Consider the following 21,798-nt stretch of genomic DNA (forward strand, 5'->3'; position numbering starts at 1 on the left):
ATTGAAGAAACAGAAACGCAAGCTGAAAATGCAAGGACTTGGTCCATTTGTGCTCAACAAGCTTAGTGCGAGTGGTGCAGTAAGGTTGGAAACCTTAGACGGAGAGCCAATGACTAACTTCATCAATGGTAGCCGCTTGAAGCGCTATGAAGAACCTCTAACAGATGATATGCTGATACGCATACATGCTATCCAGACACGTAAAAAAGCTCAAGCTTTGTTACAAAGTCAAGCAAAAGAAGAAGCTAGAGTAGCACTAGCACGAGAGCGCCGCAAGGGAGCTATCATGGCCATCCACTTGAATGATGATGAAGACTTCGTAGATCCCTTTCATATTGAAGTAAGGATCCCTACTCAAAGAGCAATCTTTGCAGCGTCTACACTTATAGATTCGGGAGCTGACTACAATGTTTTGTCTTATGAAGCGTGGACATCATTAGGCCAACCTTTGCTCACCAATGCATCATTGAACTTCCAGAGTTTCTCTGGTGATGAAACCCCAGCCCTAGGCAAGTGTTGTATTAATATGTCCATTCAGGATCAATCTATGCACGTGACTTTTTATGTTGCTAACAAGAGCCAAGCAGTGGTGGATGTTGTTCTAGGCAGATCATGGATTAGAACCACTAGACGCGGTATATACTGGAACTCACGACAATAAACCTTGTTGGTAAATTCTACTCACCTTACAGGATCAAGTGCTTCGGCACTCCCATCTTTTCAAAAGGTGGAAACCATCACTACTGTGATAGAGACAACCTCAAAAGATCCAATGATTTGGGTGAATAATGACAGTGACAATACTCAAGGATGGCATGTGCCAACATCTCTCTTATATGCACAAGGCCACGGAAGGGGGGAAGCACTTAGAATTCAAATCTGGTTACCTAAAGCAGCTCGCAAGGCAAGACCCAATGCTACCAAGGAATACAAAGCTAAAGAGGAGGTTCACCAAAACCAATAGTTCCACCTCCAGCAAGACCACTCAACAACGGTGGATCCCAAAGAAGATTTTGCAAGCACAAGGCTACTACAAGAGTGCTACTACCTTGTGGCTACCAAAAAAGAATGCAGAGACTACTGTAGCAAAACATAATTATGTTCCTGAATCTACTCAAGAACAAAAGGAGTCAATACCACCTCACTTACAGAAACCAAATCAATACTGGAAACCACGCCTTACCAAGCCTGAAAGAGTCGAGGTGGAAACACAAGCTGACGCTGTCGGGAGGCTGGGAAAAGAAGAAATGCCTCTACAGCTACCTACCCAGCAGCCTTGGAAGACAGAACAAACTCAAGGGGCACCACCAGCACGATGCTGGAAATAGAAATCTCTCACTCTTCACCACCCACCCACGCCAGACAGACAACACAAAACAAACCTATATTTCAGTAGAAATCCTCATCTTCACATAGCTGGATATCTAAAATGTCCTCAGAACCGTCCTCATCCAATATCCATTCACAATCTGCCCATTCCCCCTCTTTTATATAAATTACCACAGACCAATAACCAAAAGAACTATTGGAAAATACAACTTTAAAGAGTGAGGAATCTTCAAAGTACAACTCATCAACATCTAGACCTAATTCTAGGATTAGATACATGACGGTAAAACTGCACTCTAACAAAATATATATGTATATCCCAGTAATCACCTTTGCTCTGTATCCTTCTCTTCAGCAGCATCCAGTTGTAAAACGGCAACACCCCTCAAAAGCGGCAGCTCCTCTCTTCTTTACGTTTCCAACCATCACTACTTATCCTTCCGTATCCACTTATTCTTCTGTATCCCTCGAGCTATCAGCTCCCGTCAGCACTGAAACCTCCTGAGGCCTTGCTTTCCTTGAATTCCCAGCCTGCAGTTGACGTCAAACAGCAAGTCACCCAGCAGCTTCAGTAACACAACACCAAGGCGGCTCCTCTGCACGCCTTCGCCACAACAGAACCAAGAAAAACGGCCACCTTCCCTGTACTTGCTCTGTCCTTCCCAGAGAAGCCTTCCTACTGCGCCCAGCCACACACCTCCAATGATTCACTTGCCTGCTTGCGTCTGCACACGCTCTTCTCACCTACGAGGTGGCCTTCTTTTATGTCTTCGCCTCAGCACCTAGTGCTTCACACACGCTAAAACCCACAGCCACTCCTTCGCCTCTAGTCCCTACACGATTCCCAACAAGCGGTCTCTTTACACAGGGCCGCCCCTCACTGTCTTCTCTCTCTATGTCCAGGGCTTCTTCCACGCCAACCTGTAATGCCAGCCCGTCTCGCTTAACCAAGACGGCTCTTCACACGTCTCTCTCACCATGCCTCTGTTGAAGCCGCCAGCTAAAAACCAGTCGCCAACGCCAGCAGCTGCGCCCTCTTGCGCTAGTACTCACCCCTCTTCAAGGGAAGCTCCCTCTGTGTGTGTACGGTTGCGCCAACCTGTAACGCCCGAGAGCCCCGTCCTCTCTACACGATGGCCTTCACACCCCCAACGTCGGCTCTGCAGACTGACCCGGGCCCTCAGTCGTATGTGACTCTCCCCGCGTATCTCCACCCAGCAGCAACTACCTTCGACCCGACTTTGCCAATCTTCCAGATTTCGCACGCTGGCAGCTACGTGAAGCTCCACGTGGTCATGCTTTTTTGGCCACATTATTATCATCATTTTTTATTTCTTCTAAGGCCTAGAAGATGGCCATCCCCAATACCCTCATTTCATACCAATGATTTTGTGCCATCCCTATCCACATGTAGCCGCTCTCTCTCTTCCATTTCACCAATTTAAAGGCAACATTGGCCCCATAATCTTTTAACTGCTCCCATGCTCCACATACTTCTGAATTGCAACCTCGAGTGCCCATGGATACTTGGGACGCCCACACATTCAGAGCAGCCAAACAGCTAACATCATCCCTAGCCGACACATTCCGGACAAGCTTGTACATGCTCACAGCAAAACCGTCCACCCTGTACATCTGCCAAGGCGTTCCTGAGCAAAACTCTCACACATGCCATGCATCCCATATGTACACAAGCCTAAAACGCCTTTCAGAAAAATGCCTAACAACGCGTCAATCGCAGACATCATCAGAAGGTCTCGAACAGGAAGGGATACTCCAAACTGACATGGGAAGAAAAAGGCAAGTGGGTACCTTTACTCACTTCTATCTCAGAGGCAACACATCAGAAGGAGGATATTGCAACCGAATCAAGTTCAGAGTCTATTCCTCAAAACACAAGTAATGTCAAAGTTTGTCTTACAAAGCTGACAACTTTCAATCAGGCTCCTACACAAGTAGACTCCCTGACTATCAAGGAAAGAACGTTCTTCCTACAACTCCAACTATTTGGAATGTCATCGGTATTCTACTCTTTCCCTAATCAAATTACATTACCAGCCATAAGTCTACAGGCATAGGTGTTAGAGTTGGGCACTCTGAAGACCCAAGAAAATTTTGAAAGCCCAATGGGATGGCAAGAACACAACTGCCATATGGTTGCCAAAACTCACAAGTGTTCAAACATCTCCATTTACACCTCCTCCTATTTGTCCCAATGCATTTCTTATGCCTATCGCTAAAATCTCACCTCCGACTAAACTTCAATCTCTTGCAAGTACTCTGAAAGGGGTACCAAAAAGAGTCCAACAAAAAGGAACCTGTGCCATACGTCAACAACCCAAAAACAATTTGCATAATGTTACATCCAAAAGCAAACTCATTTTTTTAAAGAGCTATCATGCTACAATAGCTACTTTTTGGCAATTCATCTATCGAATCTATTAGCTCTATTTCTGTCATGCCTGTACATACTAGCATTCTTCGTTCAACTTGCATTAAAATCTGAACACTCCCTTATGTGTTGTGTAGAATAACCAAATGGAGACTTGGCTGGACACATGCACTCCATCTTTGGACCTAGATAGCACTCACCCTGACCATCAAGGTGGCTATAGCATTGCACCTTTTCAAACGCACTCTTGATATTTTTATGCCCCACCAGTGGGTGAGGATTGCTATGGAAGACAATTTGTGGAGTTATACTACTAGAAACATCATCCGTTTCCACACTGCCGTTGACTGTGCTCGTATGGTATTGGGGAATGCTTCCCATATATGTTGGCAGTGTCGCACATACTTCCGTCGCTATGACACTGGTATGATGCAGCAGATCATGGGGTTCACACCTCAAGGACATAATCTCTGGGCAATAATGATGCCGCAACGTGGACCCAACCAACAAAGACTCCCGGAAGAGGAAAGAGCTCAAACATGGCGCGAAGACACCCTTCGTTTGCTAACCCCTCCCATTTTGCAGGTTCTTCTTCCCCATGAATCTACATGTCAGTTTTGGCTTAATGTGAGTGAGTCTTTAGAATGGTTTCAAAACCATAGGTGCTTCTTTAGCCTTCCTACTGTGCCCATATTGCCCATACCATATGTTAGTGAAGATGCACTTCTTCCCTTGCCATCTACTCCATGGGTAGGATTACGTCTGGGTTATCTTTACATTCTGAAGCTATTGATGTCCACCCACCTGAGAATGTAGACATACATCCACCCCTAGTGCAAAACTAGCACTTGTACTCTCTTAGTAAGAACTAGAAGCCAGGGCACTTTTTCCCATTGGGTTTTTCCCCTCGGCCAAATCCGGTGTTTAGCACCAATGTTTCTTATTTTTTGTCTTTTTAATTTTCTTTCTCTTTAGTTTGTTTTGTCGGAATAAAAGAGATACAAGCACCAAACTACATTTCCGCTTCAGTATCGCAACTGACAGTCATACAATCAAGTGCAAACAATTCTTCACCAACCAGTGCTTTAATAGAAACAGGTGAACTCATGCCAATCTTTAATGTTTTCTGTATTTTTCTTGTTACTTGATTGTTTATAAAATTCACTTTACTAAGCATGGCAATATGCATCTCCTTTGGTCTAGAGTAGGGATAGCATTTTAGTAGCTTTAGACTTGATAGTGTAAGTTTGACCGTAATTGTTTTTACCTGTTTAGCAATACAAAGTAATTAGTGTTTTGCGCTAAAGGTAGAGTTCCAGACCTAGGACAAAGAGACTAAATTAATGATAGGACCGTCAGTGGATATCTTGCCTGTACTAGGACATTGCTTAGGGGCAAACCTTCCATAACAAAAATTGGCATGACAAAAATAAAAGAAAAGTGTATATGTTTGTGGCCTATTGCCTTGTTATTCATGGTAGGCGAGGGAGGTCTATACCTTTCCCAGACCAATGCCTTGTGTAGCAAGGAATAGCCATACCGTGGGTGCGCAAACATACTCTTGAAGAGATCCCTGTCCAAAAAGAAAAAGAAGAGAGTGGACAGAAAGGCACCAAGAGAAATTCTTGTCTAATCCAGGATGGTCGCTGTTGTGCTTAAAATATTAGACCTTAACACTAATAAGCAATATCAAGAGTCTGCCACTACATAATTATGTTAGATTTATTAATGTTGAACCGACATCTTTGACTTAGCATAGGCTCAGTATACTACTTGATAGTCCCTCGATTAACTGTTATCTTTTGCCTTCTAGGAAAAGAACAATACATTTGGCATAAAACATTCTTTATTAGCTGCTGGGCTTGAACTAACCTATTCAATCTCTACACTGCTTCAATGTTTCCTTCCTCTAGCTAATTGGACGTTTATTGCCATGTCTTATTCAATAAAATTTCTTGTTTTGTTATTATCTGTCAGTACTTTTGCTTTCAAAAAAAAAAAAACAACACACAAACCACCTATCGTTTTGCTTGCAAGTACACACTGGAGATGCTACTCTTCCTTGGCATCTACGCGCTCGAGGACGTGCGCAAAATAGGAAGGGGGGAATGTTGCATGACGAGTGGTGATCAATGCAAGGATGCAACACAAAGATGGAAGCAGGAAATCAAGAGACTTGACATTCTTATTTAGGGCTCTTGTAGAGAGTTCCAAGTTGTAGGTGACAAGAGTTCCAAGTTGTAGGTGAGTGTGGGAGAGGGCTTGAGAATAATCCCACATGGGAAGTTTTGGGAGTTTTAGGAGTTTTAGTATAAATAGTGGCTCATTTGAGAGCTCATGGACACATTGGGCTAAACTCATGCTTGAGCTCTCTTGAGACTAGCTCTCTCTCTTGTTCATAGAGGTGCAACTTCTCTCGACTAACTTCATCAATGGTAGCCGCTTGAAGCGCTATGAAGAACCTCTAACAGATGATATGCTGATACGCATACATGCTAGTCAAACACGTAAAAAAGCTCAAGCTTTGTTACAAAGTCAAGCAAAAGAAGAAGCTAAGGCTAGAGTAGCACTAGCACGAGAGCGCCGCAAGGCAGCTATCATGGCCATCCACTTGAATGATGATGAAGACTTTGTAGATCCCTTTCATATTGAAGTAAGGATCCCTACTCAAAGAGAAATCTTTGCAGCATCTACACTTATAGATTCGGGAGGCGACTGCAATGTTTTGTCTTATGAAGCATGGACATCATTAGGCCAACCTTTGCTCATCACCAATGCATCATTGAACTTCCAGAGTTTCTCTGGTGATGAAACCCCAGCCCTAGGCAAGTGCTGTATTAATATGTCCATTCAGGATCAATCTATGCACGTGACTTTTTATGTTGCTAACAAGAGCCAAGCAGTGGTGGATGTTGTTTTAGGCAGATCATGGATTAGGACCACCAGATGCGGTATGGACTGGAACGCACGACAATACACCTTGTTGGTAAATTCTACTCACCTTACAGGATCAAGTGCTTCGGCACTCCCATCTTTTCAAAAGGTGGAAACCATCACTATTGTGATAGAGACAACCTCAAAAGATCCAATGATTTGGGTGAATAATGACAATGACAATACTCAAGGATGGCATGTCCCAACATCTCTCTTATATGCACAAGGCTACGGAAGGGGGGAAGCACTTAGAAATCAAATCTGGTTACCTAAAGCAGCTCGCAAGCCAAGACCCAATGCTACCAAAGAACATCCAAGGAATACAAAGCTAAAGAGGAGGTTCACTAGAGCCAATAGTTTCACCTCCAACAAGACCACTAAACAACGGTGGATCCCAAAGAAGGTTTTGCAAGCACAAGGCTACTAAGAGGGTGCTACTACCTTGTGGCTACCAAAAAAGAATGCAGGGTCTACTACAGTAAAACACAATTACGTTCCTGAATCTACTCAAGAACAAAAGCAGTCAATACCACCTCACTTACAGAAACCAAATCAATACTGGAAACCACACCTTACCAAGCCTGAAAGAGTCTAGGTGGAAACACAAGCTGACGCGTCAATTGGACATCATCAGAACGTCTCGAACAGGAAGGGATACTCCAAACTGACATGGGAAGAAAAAGGCAAGTGGGTACCTTTACTCACTTCTATCTCAGAGGCAACACATCAAAAGGAGGATATTGCAACCGAATCAAGTTCAGAGTCTATTCCTCAAAACACAAGCAATGTCAAAGTTTGTCTTACAAAGCCGACAACTTTCAATCAGGCTCCTACACAAGTAGACTCCCTGACTATTAAGGAAAGAGCGTTCTTCCTACAACTCCAACTATTTGGAATGTCGTCGGTATTCTACTCTTTCCCTAATCAAATTACATTACCAGCCATAAGTCTACAGGCATAGGTGTTAGAGTTGGGCACTCTGAAGACCAAAGAAAATTTTGAAAGCCCAATGGGATGGCAAGAACACAGCTGCCATATGGTTGCCAAAGCTCAAAAGTGTTCAAACATCTCCATTCACACCTCCTCCTATTTGTCCCAATGCATTTCCTATGCCTATCGCTAAAATCTCACCTCCGACTAAACTTCAATCTCTTGCACGTACTCTGAAATGGGTACCAAAAAGAGTCCAACAAAAAGAGTCCAACAAAAAGGAACCTGTGCCATACGTCAACATCCCAAAAACAATTTGCATAATGTTACATCCAAAAGCAAACTCATTTTTGAAAGAGCTATCATGCTACAAAAGCTACTTTTTGGCAATTCATCTATTGAATCTATTAGCTCTATTTCCGTCATGCCTGTACATACTAGCATTCTTCGTTCAACTTGCATTAAATAAAAAAAATCTGAACACTCCCTTATGTGTTGTGTAGAATAACCAAATGGAGACTTGGCTGGACACATGCACTCCATCTTTGAACCTAGATAGCACTCACCCTTACCATCAAGGGGGCTATAGCATTGCACCTTTTCAGATGCACTCCCGATATTTTTATGCCCCAGTGGGTGAGGATTGCTGTGGAAGACAATTTGTGGAGTTATACTACCAGCAACATCATCCGTTTCCACACTGTTGCGACTGTGCTCGTATGGTATTGGGGATATATGGTATTGGGGAATGCTCGTATGGTATTGGGGAATGCTTCCCATATATGTTGGCAGTGTCGCACATACTTCCGTCGCTATGGCACTGGTATGATGCAGCAGATCATGGGGGTCACACCTCAACGACATAATCTCTGGGCAATTATAATGCTGCAATGTGGACCCAACCAACAAAGACTCCCGGAAGAGGAAAGAGCTCAAACATGGTGCGAGGACACCCTTTGTTTGCTAACCCCTCCCATTTTGCAGGTTCTTCTTCCCCAACCAACAAAGACTCCCGGAAGAGGAAAGAGCTCAAACATGGCGCGAGGACACCCTTCGTTTGCTAACCCCTCCCATTTTGCAGGTTCTTCTTCCCCATGAATCTACATGTCAGTTTTGGCTCAATGTGAGTGAGTCTTTAGAACGGTTTCAAAACCATAGGTGCCTCTTTAGCCTTCCTACTGTGCCCATACCATATGTTAGTGAAGATGCACTTCTTCCCTTGCCATCTTCTCCATGGGTAGGATTACGTTCTGGGTTATCGTTACATCCTGAAGCTATTGATGTCCACCCACTTGAGAATGCAGACATACATCCACCCCAGTGCAAGACTAGCACTTGTACTCTCTTAATAAGAACTAGAAGCCAGGGCACTTTTTTCCCATTGGGTTTTTCCCCTCGGCCAAATCCAGTGTTTAGCAAAAATGTTTCTTATTTTTTGTCTTTTTAATTTTCTTTCTCTTTAGTTTGTTTTGTCGGAATAAAACAAATACAAGCATCAAACTACATCTTCCGCTTTAGTACCGCAAACTGACAGTCATACAATCAAGTGCAAACAATTCTTCACCAACCAGCGCTTTAACAGAAACAGGTGAACTCATGCCAATCTCTAATGTTTTCTGTATTTTTCTTGTTGCTTGATTGTTTATAAAATTCACTTTACCAAGCATGGCAATATGCATCTCCTTTGGTCTAGAGTAGGGATAGCATTTTAGTAGCTTTAGACTTGATAGTGTAAGTTTGACCGTAATTGTTTTTACCCGTTTAGCAATACAAAGTAATTAGTGTTTTGTGCTAAAGGTAGAGTTCCAGACCTAGGACAAAGAGACTAAATTAATCATAGGACCGTCAGTGAATATCTTGCCCTTACTAGGACATTTCTTAGGACAATCTAATAAACCTTCCATAACAAAAATTGGCATGACAAAAATAAAAGAAAAGTGTATATGTTTGTGGCCTATTGCCATGTTATTCATGGTAGGCGAGGGAGGTCTATACCTTTCCCAGACCAATGCCTTGTGTAGTAAGGAATAGCCATACCGCGGGTGCGCAAACATACTCTTGAAGAGAGCCCTGTCCCAAAAAAAAAAACACACAAACCATCTATCGTTTTGCTTGTAGGTACACACTGGGAGATGCTACTCTTCCTTGGCATCTACGCGCTCGAGTATTAAGATTCTAGAAATGGGATTGATCATGATGAAGGACATAGATTAAGCAACATAATTAAGGTGGATTAAACCACACTAAAAACTCCATGAGAGAGAGAGAGAGAGAGAGAGAGATTGCACACTCAACACTTGATCTCTTCTATTACATTCTCCATGAACCATACAATGATATAGGCTTTCTAGCCTTATCCCACTTTACACATCATCATCCATGTGGCAACTCCTTTTCCACTCTTTTGGTCAACTCTCACACACCATGCAATATTACATGTGGCATTCCTATCTCACCACAATATCTTGCACCTCTAGGGTGCTTTCCCACATACACAACACCGTGATTACATCTCTCAACACCCCCTCTTAATCGAGGTGTTCCACAACTCACCCATCATCCATCACCCATATCAATGTAGCATTGCACAAATGCAATCGCTACCTCTCAACACTCCCCCTCAATGATACATTGGAGTGTCCATCATCCAAACATGTGTGCGCATGTCTACCATCTTAGACACCTAGTCCATTTTGAGCCCACTCGCTCATAGCAGAACCACTGAGTCCGATTTGAACATGAAAGTTCGGGTGGGAACCAACCCATGCGCATGCACCTCACAACATCGCTCATGCACACATCACAACAACCATTTTGAGCTTCTCGGTGAGCTCGGGCATGGTTACCCTCATACCATGGGTGAATAATACATATCGTTTTGAGCTTTAAAATCGGGTACAATTACCCTCATAATCATGGGTGAAAAATAAAATTACAAGCCCCTTGGTCGCAACCGGGTAGGGACCCTCGATGTATGAACATATCTTTGAAGAAAGTTACAAACTCAGGATCCTTGTGTGAATGGACTTTTTTTTTGAAAGTTGAATTATTTTCTCTCAAAAAAGTGATGTTTATCACTTGCGTTGCAGGCTGCTGGCACGTAGTTTTTAAAAAAAAACAAATTCAGCACCATTCTCGGATTCTCTGACATAGTAGGCTATCTTCTTCGCTTTCCTCTCGACTGCTTCTGCACAGCAGTTATGGCGGTCTCCTTCCTCTCGACTGTTTCTGCACATCTCGCTGCTGCTTCAATGTTTCTCCATTACCACAGTTTGAAGTCTTTCCATCGCCTCTATCTTCCTGTACGTGTTTGCCTTCTTCTTTACTGGCTACGACGCCTATGCTTGAGTTGCCTCTCTCTTGCACTAGGTGTAGCTACTTGTAGCTACTGTTTTGCTTGCTCTCCTGAGCTATTATCACCGGAATTCGCCACAGCAGCCCAGCCGCCTTAGCGTTAGTCAGCTAGCTTTTTTTTTCAAAGCTTCATTGCTTTGCTCCTCTACTACTAAGCACGAAGAGACTTGAAAAATCCACACTGGATGCTAATTACTAACCCAAACATGCTCCAATCATCATGACCATACTTTGCAAGCATGGGGTGGCCCCCCCCCACATGCTTCCAAAGTTTGGTCCCATAGGAGCATGGGGTGGGCCCCCCCACATGCTTCCAAAGTTTGGTCCCATAGGAGCATGTTTGGAAACGATGGTATGGGGAAGACTCGGATTTTCCATGGCCTCTTAAGCACTAAGAGACTTGAAAAATCCACACTAGGTGCTAATTACTAACCCAAACATGCTCCGATGGTGGGGACCAACCTTTGCAAGCATGCGGGGGTGGGCCACCGCACATATAGGAAAGACCCGGATTTTCCATGGCCTCTTAAGCACCAACAGACTTGAAAAATTTGCACCGGGCGGTAATTACTAACCCAAACATGCTAGGATGGGGATCAGACTTTGACTTTGCAAGCATGTGGGGGTGGGCCCCCCCACATGCTTGTAAAGTTTTGTCCCCATAGGAGAATGTTTGGAAACGATGCAAAGGGAAAGGCCCGGATTTTCCATGGCCTCTTAAGCACCGAAACACTTGAAACATTCGCACCGGGTGCAAATTACTAACCCAAACTTGCAAGCACGTGGGGGTGGGTATGGGCCCCCCCCACATGCTTGCAAAGTTTGGTCCCCATAGGAGCATGTTTGGAAACGATGCTATGGGGAAGACCCGGATTTTCCATGGCCTCTTAAGCACCAAGACACTTGGAAATTCCACACCGGGCACAAAATACTAACCCAAACTTGCAAGAATGTGGGAGTGGGCACCCCCCACATGCTTGCAAAGTTTGGTCCCCCATCGGAGCATGTTTAGGTACGATGGTATAGGGAAGACCTGGATTTTCCATGGCCTCTTAAGCACCAAGAGGCTTGAAAAATCTGCTAATTACTAACCCAAAAATGCTCTAATTGTGACCAAAATTTGCAAGCACGTGGGGGTGGATTCCCCCTATATGCTTGCAAAGTTTGGTCCCCATCGGAGCATGTTTGGGTACAAGGTATGTGGAAGACCCGGATTTCCCATGGCCTCTTAAGCACCAAGAGACTTGCAAAATCTGCACGAGGTGCTAATTACTAACCCAAACATGCTCCGATCATAACAAAACTTTGCAAGCATGTGGGGGTCCCCCCCCACATTTTTGCAAAGTTTGGTCCCCAAAGGAGCATGTTTGGGTACGATGGTATAGGGAAGACCCGGCTTTTCCATGGCCTCTTAGGCACCAAGAGACTATAGAAATCCGCACCGGGTGCTAATTACTTACGCAAACTTTCTCGGATTTTGACCAAACTTTGGAAGCATGCGGGGGTGGCTACCCCCCCATGCTTGCAAGGTGTGGTCCCCATCGGAGCATGTTTGGGTATGATGGTATAGGGAAGACCCAGATTTTCCATGGCCTCTTAAGCACCAATAGACTTGAAAAATCCACACTGGGCCCTAATTACTAACCCAAACATACTCTGATGGGGACCAAACTTTGCAAGCATGTGGGGGTGGGCCCTCCCACATGCTTGCAAAAGACTTGAAAAATCCACACTAGACGCTAATTACTAACCCAAACATGCTCCGATCACATGACCAAACGGGGGTGGGCCCCCCCACATGCTTGCAAAGTTTGGTTCCCATAGGTGCATGTTTAGAAACGATGGTATTGGGAAGACCCGGTTTTTCCATGGCCTCTTAGGCACCAAGAGACTATAAAAATCCACACCGGGCGCTAATTTGTGGGGGTGGGCCCTCCCCACATTCTTGCAAAGTTTGGTCCCCATCGGAGCATGTTTGGGTACGATGGTATAAGGAAGACCCGGATTTTCCATGGCCTCTTAAGCACCAAGAGACTTGAAATATCTGCAGTGGGCGCTAATTACTAACCCAAAACTGCTCCAATCATGACCAAACTTTGCAAGCATGTTGGAGTGGGTCCCCCCACATGCTTCCAAAGTTTGGTCCCATAGGAGCATGTGTGGAAACGATGGTATGGGGAAGACCTAGATTTTCCATGGCCTGTTAAGCACCAACAGACTTGAAAAATCTGCACACCGGGCGCTAAGTACTAACCCAAACATGCTCTGATGGGGGGACCAAACTTTGCAAGCATGTGGGGGTGGGCCCCCACATGCTTGCAAAGTTTTGTCCCCAATCGGAGCATGTTTGGGTATGATGGTATAGGGAAGACCCAGATTTTCTATGGCCTCTTAAGCACCAATAGGCTTGAAAAATCTGCACTGGGCGCTAATTACTAACCCAAACATGCTCCCATGGGGACCAAACTGTCAAGCATGTGGGGTTGGGTCCCCCCACATGCTTGAAAAGTTTGATCCCCATAGGAGCATGTTTGGAAACGATGCTATGGGAAAGACCCGGATTTTCCATGGCCTCGTAAACACCAACACACTTGAAAAATCCGCACCAGGTGCAAATTACTAACCCAAACTTGCAAGCATGCGGGGGTGGCCCCCCCCACATGCTTGCAAAATTTAGTCCCCATTGGAGCATGTTTGGGTACGATGGTATGGGGAAGACCTGGATTTTCCATGGCCTCTTAAGCACCAAGAGACTTAAAAAATCCGCACCGAGCGCTTATTACTAACCCAAACATGCTCCGATCATGACCAAACTTTGCAAGCATGTGGGGGTGGGCACCCCCCTACATGCTTGCAATGTTTGGTCCCCATCGGAGCATGTTTGGGTACGATGGTATGTGGAAGACCCGGATTTTCCATGGCCTCTTAAGCACCAAGAGACTTGCAAAATGCACACCGGGTGCTAATTACTAACCCAAACATGCTCCGATCATAACAAAACTTTGCAAGCATGTGGGGGTGGGCCCCCCTACATTTTTGCAAAGTTTGGTCTCCAAAGGAGCATGCTTGGGTATGATGGTATGGGGAAGACTCGGATTTTCCATGGCCTCAAGCACCAAGAGACTTAAAAAGTACGCACCGGGCGCTAAATACTAACCCAAAAATGCTCTGATTGTGACCAAAATTTGCAAGCATTTGGGGGTGGGTTCCCCCACATGCTTGCAAAGTTTGGTCCCCATCGGCGGAGCATGTTTGGGTACGATGGTATGGGGAAGACCCGGATTTTCCATGGCCTCTTAAGCACCATAAGTCTTGAGAAATCCGCACAGGGCGCTAATGACTATACCAAACATGCTCTGATGGGATCATAGTTTGCAAGTATGTGTGGTGGGGTAAGCCCCACATGCTAGCAAAGTTTGGTCCCCCATCGGAGCATGTTTGGGTATGATGGTATGGGGAAGATTCGGATTTTCCATGGCCTCATGCACCAAGAGACTTGAAAAATCCACACTAGGCGCTAATTACTAATCCAAATATGCTCCGATCATGACCAAACTTTGCAAGCATGTGGAGGTGGCCACCTCCACATGCTTGCAAAGTTTGGTCATGATCGGAGCATATTTGGATTAGTAATTAGCGCCTAGTGTGGACGGCCCCCCCACATGCTTGCAAAGTTTGGTCCCCATAGGAGCATGTTTGGGTACGATGGTATGCGAAGGCCTGGATTTTCCATGGCCTCTTAAGCACCAACAGACTTGAAAAATCCACACCGGGTGCTAATTACTAACCCAAACATACTCCGATGGGGACCAAACTTTGCAAGTATGTGGGGGTGGACCCCCCACATGCTTGCAAAGTTTGGTCCCCATAGGAGCATGTTTGGAAACGATGCTATGGGGAAGACAAGGATTTTCCATGGCTTCTTAAGCAACAAGACACTTGAAAAATCCGCACTGTGTGCAAATTACTAACCCAAACTTGCAAGCATGTGGGGGTGGGCCACGGGCCCCCGCACATGCTTGCAAAGTTTGGTCCCCATAAGAGCATGTTTGGAAATGATACTATGGGAAAGACCCGGATTTTCCATGGCCTCTTAAGCACCAAGACACTTGAAAAATCCGCATTGGGTGCAAAATACTAACCCAAACTTGCAAGCATGTGGGGGTGGGCCCCCCCACATGCTTGCAAAGTTTGGTCCCCATTTTGACATTCTTGGCTTCTCGGTTGATCCACTTTAGCCAAATCGCTCTGATACGAGCTGTAAGATCCCCTGTCCCCATCGCGCAACGAATTCAGGGGTGCTAACGGAAGTAGCACTTCTTGTGCGGGGCAAGGTCCCACACTCGGGGCCTCACCCACGGATATCCGGACAAGAGACTAATCCTTCGGTTCTTCCAAAATCGAACCCGAAAAAACTTTCCTTGCTCGGAAAGCACGGGCGATTCCTCCAGGATAACTTTTCTCTTATGTAGTCAAAAGCCTTAACTAATTGAATTGATCTGACCGAACCCATAGTATCAAAGTCAGATCAATGAAAAGATTGCACTTGGATAATAGAGACCAACGCTTTTTTACTCATTGAGAGGCATAGCCGTTGATTTCTTTTCCATAGAACAATTTTTATACGGGATTTACTTCATCTATCGTACCATAACAGAATTCAGTCTCATTTTAGGGATCCATCAGTCCTGCCTAACCCCATCCAGTCCCATGGGTTAGCCAACTGCCCAACCACTGTAATGATGGGATCCAATTAGGAATTTGGTTAGGTTTTGTCCCAAGTACCATGGAAAAGAGTTCCCAGGTCCCCTAGCCGAATATTCATGCAAGCTTAAAACTAGTCACACCACTTACACACCCAATATGAAATTGCCTTTTTCATAGAATCAGCTATCTTTAAAAACAATCATTTAATGAAACCATTGTGTCACTGATCATAATCCTCAAAATCTCTAGTTAAATCTTTATTTCCAATCATTTCTTCATCGGTGTACCTATGGCATCATTCGCAACCAGAACGCTCACCACCTGTCCACTCAGGGGCCATTTCGATAGTTCTTAGCTCATAGTAACCCGCAATATATTCACATATCAAAATGGAATCTCCGTTGAAGATCAGCAAGATCAACCAACAACGGATCCATATAAAAGAGCCATGGACTCATCCGTTGTTGAGGACCAGCAAGGTCAATCAACCAGATCCATGCCCGAATTCAGAAAACAACTCTTACTCCTTATTCAATATCTTCCCCGACATACTTGTGGGTATCTTCGACGACCTAGAGCCCGAGCACCGTATGGTCAGCACCCTTTAGGATCCTTCGCAGGTCACCTAGTGCTTCACTCATAGGCCGCTTCCTTGGTCCCTCATCCACTGTATCGGAAGCTCACCATTTAAATCGAACCGAGGCTGGTCAAGACCTCGGCCGACCTTGCTACGTGCGAGAGACGTCCTCCGTTGACTCTCTGTCACAGCTGTTGCAAATTTATCAGCTAGGTCTCCACGACCTCTTTCACAAGACGGTCAAAATGCATTCTTGACATAAAACAGCTATTTAAAAATAGGTCATAAATACAATTTCTATAACGAACTCTCCATTCACATCCCATACCATTCATTCACATCTCGATTCACATGACATCACAACCATTCACATCCCATACCATTCATTCTCATCCCTTATCATTCATATCTATCCAAATTTACATCACATCTCATCGCCTCTATTCTCATTTTCATACTCATCACATTCACATTCACATACATCCACATCCATACTTATCACATACACATCCACATCTATCCTTTCACCTACATCTACATCCATCCTTTCACATACATACATCCACATCCATTCTTTCACATACATCCACTTCCATTCTTCACATACATCCACATCCATTCTTCACATACATCCACATCCATTCTTTCACATACATCCATTTATGCATAAATTCAATTTTAAGAAAAATAACACTTTCGAAATAAAAATAAATCCTTTATACATCTTTCTATGCATAAAATAAAATTTAATGAGAATAACTCTTCTGAAATAAAAATAAATTTCTTTATGCATCTTTTTATGCATAAAATCAAAATTAATGAGAATAACTCTTTTGAAATAAAAATGAATTCCTTTATGCATCTTTCTATGCATAGAAATTAATTCTAATGAAAATAACGCTTTTACATTAAAAATATTTCCAATATGCATCTTTCTATGCATAGAAATTAATTCTAATGAAAATAACGCTTTTACATTAAAAATATTTCCAATATGCATCTTTCTATGCAGAGAAATTAATTCTAATGAAAATAACGCTTTTACATTAAAAATATTTCCAATATGCATCTTTCTATGCATAGAAATTAACTCTAATGAAAATAGCGCTTTTACAATAAAAATATTTCCAATATGCATCTTTCTATATGCATAGAAATTAATTCTAATGAAAATAACGCTTTTATACTAAAAATATTTCCAATATGCATCTTTCTATGCATAGAAATTAATTCTAATGAAAATAACGCTTTTACAATAAAAATATTTCCAATATGCATCTTTCTATGCATAGAAATTAATTCTAATGAAAATAACGCTTTTACAATAAAAATATTTCCAATATGCATCTTTCTATGCATAGAATAAAAATAACACTTTTAGAATACACAAACGGAGGGGATTACTCTTTTTGAATATCATAAAGATAAAACTTATTTTCACAAAATTTAAGAAAATTTTACCATAACCTCCTTTGTATGGCTGACCATTTTTTAATTTTTACACTCTAAATCTACTTAGAATTTACCCCAAGATGAATTTAGCACTCTAATTTAATCAATTCCCATTTTTTTAAAGAGAAAACAATACGAAAAGTTTAACTCTATTTATTTGATTACACATCTTGGATAAAGAAGGGCTGAATTCAACGAAGAGAAGGGGGAAGCCTTTCCATCAAGGCATAACATCCAATTTCAATTTGAAAGAAGCCTTTCCATCAAGGCATAACATCCAATTTCAATTTAAAAGAAGCTAGAAATCATAAAACCATAGAATAGAATCAGAAAAGAGTAAAATTTCTAACTTACATGGAGTTTTGTGAGCTATCCTTTGGGTTGAGGGATTGAGAGTTCTACTCTTGCTTGATCAAGAGTGGCCACCAATTCTTTGTAGTCTAGGAAATAGTCAAAAACAAGTGAATTTTCAATTAATTCAATGTTTTTGGCTCTGGGAAGGAGTAGAGTAACAGTGCATAAAACACTATTAACCTTTACAAAGGGGGAGGCTTCTATTTATAGGAAAAAGTGAGCCTCTAACCAAGCAAACTGATTCTAGAATTTTTCAGATCAGTTTGGTCACTTTTTGACCATTTTTAGGTCAGTTTAGCTTACTTTTTGGTTCTAGTTGAAACAGGAGAGAGGAGAGATGAAAATATCTCATTATTTGTGAGTTTAAAACTCATCCACACATGTGAAATAGGCACCTCCTTCATGAGGGGAATTCCCCACACTGAGGTGTCAAAAATGCATCATTTCCTCTAAATATCTCTTCTTTTTTAACTAATAACCTTGTCCTTAGTCAACTCTTCATCTTATGTGAGTATTTACTCATTTTTGGGAGATTTTTCTTTTATTCTACAATTTATTTCCTCCCTACATTTGGATTAATCTTATTGGTCCATAGGAACCTTAATCCAAAATTTTCAAAAAATCAGGACCCTCAGGCTAAGGTCCTTTTTTACCTATTTTCAACTGGAAAGTTCTTTTTGAATTTCTGTTTCAGGGAAAATCATTTTAATAAGAAGGGATATTTTTCCATCCAAAGATATCTAGAAATTGAATTATCTCTCTCTAGAATATTTTCTCTCTTTAGGCTGAAACAGGTAGAAACAAGATCTGTTATTATTCTGAATTTAAGGGGATTGATTACAGGGGGAGAAACTGGACATCTTGAGGGGCTGGGGGAGGAATCTTACAACATTTTTGCAAAGTTTGGTCCCCAAAGGAGCATGTTTAGGTATGATGGTATGGGGAAGAGCCGGATTTTCCATGGCCTCTTAAGCACCAAGAGGCTTGAAAAATCCGCACCGGGCGCTAATTACTAACCCAAAAATGCTCCGATTGTGACCAAAATTTGCAAGCATGTGGGGGTGGGTTCCCCCTATATGCTTGCAAAGTTTGGTCCCCATCGGAGCATGTTTGGGTACAGGGTATGTGGAAGACCCGGATTTTCCATGGCCTCTTAAGCACCAAGAGACTTGCAAAATCCGCACCGGGTGCTAATTACTAACCCAAACATGCTCCGATCATAACAAAACTTTGCAAGCATGTGGGTGTGTCCCTGCCCCCACATTTTTGCAAAGTTTGGTCCCCAAAGGAGCATGTTTGGGTACGATGGTATAGGAAAGACTCGGCTTTTCCGTGGCCTCTTAGGCACGAAGAGACTATAGAAATTCGCACCAGATGCTAATTACTAACAAAAACTTTCTCGGATTTTGACCAAACTTTGCAAGCATGTGAGAGTGGGTACCTCCCACATGCTTGCAAGGTTTGGTCCCCATCGGAGCATGTTTGGGTATGATGGTATAGGGAAGACCCGGATTTTCGATGGCCTCTTAAGCACCAACACACTTGAAAAATCCACACCGGGCGCTAAGTACTAACCCAAACATGCTCCAATGGGGACCAAACTTTGCAAGCATGTGGGGGTGGGCCCTCCCACATGCTTGCAAAGTTTGGTCCCCATAGCAGCATGTTTGGAAATGATACTATAGGGAAGACCGGGATTTTCCACGGCCTCTTAAGCACTAAGACACTTGTTGAAAAGTCTGCACCGGGTGCAAATTACTATCCCAAACTTGCAAGCATGTGGGGGTGGGCCCGGGCCCCCCCACATGCTTGCAAAGTTTGGTCCCCATAGGATCATGTTTGGAAACGATGCTATGGGGAAGACTCGGATTTTCCATGGCCTATTAAGCACCAAGAGACTTGAAAAATCTGCACTGGGCGCGCTAATTACTAACCCAAACATGCTCCAATCATGACCATACTTTGCAAGCGTGTGAGGGTGGGCCCCCCCACATGCTTCCAAAGTTTGGTCCCATAGGAGCATGTTTGGAAATGATGGTATGGGGAAGACCCGGATTTTCCATGGCCTCTTAAGCACCAACAGACTTGAAAAATTCACATCGGGTGCTAATTACTAACCCAAACATGCTCCAGTGGGGACCAAACTTTGCAAGCATGTGGAGGGTGGGCCCCCTCCACATGCTTGCAAAGTTTGGTCCCCACCGGAGCATGTTTGGGTATGATGGTATAGGGAAGACGCGGATTTTCCATGGCCTCTTAAGCACCAACAGACTTGAAAAAGCCGCACCGAGCGCTAATTACTAACCCAAACATGCTCCGATGTGGGGACCAAACTTTGCGAGCATGTGGGGGTGGGCCCCCCCACATTCTTGCAAAGTTTGATCCCCATAGGAGCATGTTTGGAAACGATGCTATGGGGAAGACCCGGATTTTCCATAGCTTCTTAATAAGCACCAAGACACTTGAAAAATCCGCACCGGGTGTAAATTACTAACCCAAACTTGCAAGAATGTGGGGGTGGGCATGGGCCCCCCACATGCTTGCAAAGTTTGGTCCCCATAGGAGCATATTTGGAAACTACGCTATGGGGAAGACCCGGATTTTCCATGGCCTCTCAAGCACTAAGACACTTGAAAAGTCCGCACTGGGCACAAATTACTAACTCAAACTTGCAAGCATGTGGGGGTGGGCACCCGTCCACGTGCTTGCAAAGTTTTTTACCCATCGGAGCATGTTTGGGTATGATGGTATGGGGAAGACCCGGATTTTCCATGGCCTCTTAAGCACTAAGAGACTTGAAAAATCCACACCGAGCGCTAATGACTAACCCAAACATGCACCGATCATGACCAGACTTTGCAAGCATGTGGGGGTGGGCACCCCCCTACATGCTTGCAAAGTTTGTTCCCCATAGGAGTATTTTTGGGTACAAGGTATGTGGAAGACTTGGATTTTCCATGGCCTCTTAAAGCACCAAGAGACTTGCAAAATCCGCACCGGGTGCTAATTACTAACCCAAACATGCTCCGATCATAACAAAAATTTGCAAGCATGTGGGTGTGCCCCCCCCATATTTTTGCAAAGTTTGGTCCCCAACAAAGGAGCATGTTTGGGTAGTACGATGGTATGGGGAAGACCAGAATTTTCCGTGGTCTCTTAGGCACCAAGAGACTATAGAAATTCGGGCGCTAATTACTAACCCAAACTTTCTCCAATTTTGACCAAACTTTGCAAGCATGTAGGGATAGGTACCCCTCACATGCTTGCAAGATTTGGTCCCCATCGAAGCATGTTTGGGTACGATGGTATGGGGAAGACCCGGATTTTTCATGGCCTCTTAAGCACCAAGACACTTGAAAAAGCCGGACTGGGCACTACTTACTAACCCAAACATGCTTCGATGGTGGGGACTAAACTTTGCAAGCATGTGGATGTGGGACCCCCCACATGCTTGCAAAGTTTGGTTTTATCAGAGCATGTTTGGGTATGATGGTATGTGCAAGACCCGGATTTTCCATGGCCTCTTAAGCACCAAGAGACTTGAAAAATCAACACTGGGTACTAATTAATAACCCAAACATGCTCCGATCATGATCAAACTTTCTAAGCATGTGGGGGTGGGCCCCCCCCACATGCTTGCAAAGTTTGGTCCCCATCAGAGCATGTTTGGGTACGATGATATGTGAAAGACCCGGATTTTCCATGGCCTCTTAAGCACCAAGAGACTTGTGCTAATTACTAACCCAAACATGCTCCGATGTGGGGACCA

Source organism: Cibotium barometz, chromosome 23 (assembly GCF_041138505.1).
Source record: "Cibotium barometz isolate CiBa-2024 chromosome 23, ASM4113850v1, whole genome shotgun sequence".
Classification (NCBI taxonomy): Eukaryota; Viridiplantae; Streptophyta; class Polypodiopsida; order Cyatheales; family Cibotiaceae; genus Cibotium; species Cibotium barometz.